General features: G+C 35.6%; 1 long non-coding RNA gene across 1 annotated transcript; it reads right to left on the reverse strand.

Annotated features, from left to right (window-relative positions):
- Positions 1 to 219: 219 nt before the first annotated feature.
- On the reverse strand, positions 220 to 1,506 carry LOC116195139. The gene is made up of 2 exons (XR_004154587.1): positions 1,105 to 1,506; positions 220 to 709 (listed from the first exon to the last, which is right to left on the reverse strand). It is a non-coding gene; the product is annotated as an uncharacterized LOC116195139 (long non-coding RNA).
- Between the last annotated feature and the right edge of the window lie 1,968 nt (positions 1,507 to 3,474).

Consider the following 3,474-nt stretch of genomic DNA (forward strand, 5'->3'; position numbering starts at 1 on the left):
TGAGTTTAAGCAAATAAATTTATCAAATTCAAGAAAAGTCTAATTAAAATCAACTTACACAATTATCAAATTAACAAAAACCTAATTTAATCATGCTAATCCTCAATTTCGCTTCAGCATTGTCCTTTCACTGCCTAGTGTCTTTTCGTTGAAGCTTATTGGCTTTTAAAGCATATTCATTCCATAGATGAATTAGTTTCAAGAAGTTTTGTCCGATTGTAAAATTCAACTCTACACCCTCTATTCAGTCTTCATCATATTCATCTTGTTCACTTTTACATGGGTAAATTGCACTGGTGGTCCAAAAAGTTTTACAAATGTTACAATATGGTACAAACAGTTTTTTTTGCTACTTAATGGTACACAATCTTTCAAAGTTGTTTCGGTATAATACATACCGTCATCTGGCGATTGACGCCATCAAGCCGAGTTGGATTCACAGAAGGTTGCCAAAACCCGTGAAATATGTACTATATTGTAATATTTGTAAAACTTTTTAGATCACCAGTGCAATTTACCCTAAAAAAAATCAAATCATCATCATCATCTTCTTCTCTCGCCCTTCATTGAAGAAACCCTAGATCATCAAAAGATCATCACCATCTCAACCATCTCCGGCTACTCTTCGACTTCTCTCCCTGATCTCCTTCTCCAACCTCTCCTTCCAAACTCCGATTATGATCTTCTCAACCATCTCAATTCATCATCCCTGCAAAACTAAAACAATTAATTTTAAAATAAAAATAAATAAAACAGAACTAGGAAAATAAAGTAACAGAGATCTTAGTGGAGATGATGAGATCGAGATCTCTAATTGGGGGTGGGGCTGGGGGCACCGTCGATGTGGTCGCTGGCGGTCTTTGGGCGGTAGGGGTGCCCAAGCCCCACTATCTATTCGATTGAAATTAAAAAAAAAAAAAAAAGAGGGAACCCAAGATTATGGAGGAAGAAGAAGTAGCAAGTTGCATAAAAACAGACACAAACATCACAGTAGTACATATTTTAACCTCACAATCAATAAACAACATCTTTCTACATAATTATTCGATTTAGATCCTCATGTCAATAGTTTTCAGCAAGTCAAAGGAATAAGCAACCACCCACTTTTAGATTCGAACGCCAACCAACCACCCAATTTCAGATCTCAAGACACAAGCCCCTTTCTCAGACATGTTTCGCTCCCGATGTCAAACCTATCTCGGCCCCCCAGCTCTGTTAATTAACCACCCCCATTTCAGATTGGCGGGTCGTCGGTAAGACAATTAGATTTGGTGAGAGGAAGAAGGTGGGTCGCTAGTGGCAACTCATCGGTGTCGATGCTCCCTCTTCCTTTTTTGCTCTCTCCCTTCCTCTGATAATCTGTGATTTTTTTTTGTTGGGTTAATTGGGGGTGGGGGATCTCTTGGAATCGAAGTTTGGAATGAGAGGTTGGAGAAGGAGATCGGGGAGAGAAGTCGAAGAGTAGCCGGAGATGGTTGAAATGGTGATGATCTGATGATGATCTAGGTTTCTACAATGGAGGGCAAGAGAAGAAAATGAAGATGATGATCTGATTTTTTTATAGTAAATTGCACTGGTGGTCCAAAAAGTTTTACAAATGTTATAATATGGTACATATTTCACGGGTTTTGGCGCCCTTCTGTGAATCCACTTCAGCTACGTCAGAAAGATACTGACATGTAGTAAGTCACCTCAGTTTCGGCTTGACGACATCGCTCGCGATATGACGGTCAAAGCAACTTTGAAAGATTATGTATCATTAAGTAGCAAAAAAAAAAACTGTTTGTACCATATTGTAACATTTGTAAAACTTTTTAAACCGCCAGTACAATTTACCCCTTTCTTCTCCCTTGTTATTTATCAATTTGGGCTTTTTTCCAATCTAAGTTTTGTAAATTTTTGAACACTCTGTGTTAGATCTCATAAGATAAATAATGGAGAGATCGAAGGCAAACGTAATAAAGTTGGATTCGTTCGTTACTTCGGCTTAGTTCCGAAAGGAAGAGAAAGAAGAAACATTGTGATATTGTCCATATTTTCTTCGTTCTTCAATTCTCTCTATTTTTTGTCTTTACTTTTTAACGTTTTTGGTTTTTTTATTTTGTTGATGCGCCATTTATGTTGCATCCACAAGAATCCAACTAAGTATTTTTAATGGAATAGTTAACGGAAGGACGAAAATAGAAAAACAATGAAAGGTATAGAACGAAAATAAAAAATGATGAAAATAGAAAAGTGAGTAAAGGTAAAGGACTGAATGTGTATGTTTTTTTTTGTCTTTTAATAAGATACATTCACCTATACCTTCATTTAATTTGTCAAGAAATCAAGATATTCTAAATTTGATTCTCGTCGTTTTTATTGTGGGACTATATATCTTTTTTATCTATTAACTTTGTATTTTCTTATATTAGATTCATTGGTGAGAAAAAAAAAACACAGGATTTGTGATTCTGAAATGAGATAGAATGCGAAATGGTATTAAAACCCATCTCCCTCAATTAACTTGCGTTTATTTTATATTATATTATTTTTCTTTTGTAGGGAAACGGGGCAAGACATCTATTTTATTTTATAGATCGTAAGGTGTTTTTGTCTTATCAATGAAAATTAAATCTCATTTGAATGGCGGCTTGAAATTGATGGCAAAGTACGCTTTGTGTTAGTTTTGAACTGCGTGCACAGCAGGCGTAAATAAATTATCTGCACTATGAATTTAGTGTTTGCCGAACTAAAGATTATGATTAATTAATCTGCGCATTTTAAATTGACGAAGACCAACCTTGTCGGTTATCTTCAAAGTACAGAGCGAGCTAGCTATTATAGGCTAGAGCCCCTGGACTGCGCTCACAAAGTTTTATGTTTAATGTATTTTATTTTCTTGATAAGTAATTTAACGTAAAATTTTCTCTCAGTCGCTATATTACATGGATATTCTATTTTGCCCATCCCCATTCCCCACTGATATTTCATGGAACATGGAGGCACGTAGATCAGCCATAAGTGGCAGTTGATGGAATAAACGCTAAACCCTGTCTTCTGTTCGGTCATGACATATACATATATTTGTTTAAGGAAGCAGCATAAAAGCCCCACACATGGTGTCTCTCGATATGGTGGATACGTAGAGAGTAAACTATCAATTTCATTCATGACTTATGCAAGGTGTATCAATTGGGTCTCTGAGAAAAATGTTACATCAATTTGGCCCAAAATCATATCAATTTCGTTTATGGTCACATCAATTTAATCATTGGTCATATTAATTTAGTCTTTAAGTATATCAATTTCGTCATTGGTTACATCAATTTGGTCATTCGTTATATCAATTTGGTTCATGATCAAATCAATTTAGTTCCTCCACTAGGTCACATCAATTAAGTCCTTATTCAGAGCATATCATAAGGAAGTTAGAATACTTGACAGCTTGTAATTTCGTTGCACGGTTTGAGAGATATCGCTCTTCGAAATTTC

This window comes from Punica granatum, chromosome 2 (genome assembly GCF_007655135.1).
Source record: "Punica granatum isolate Tunisia-2019 chromosome 2, ASM765513v2, whole genome shotgun sequence".
Taxonomy (NCBI): domain Eukaryota; kingdom Viridiplantae; phylum Streptophyta; class Magnoliopsida; order Myrtales; family Lythraceae; genus Punica; species Punica granatum.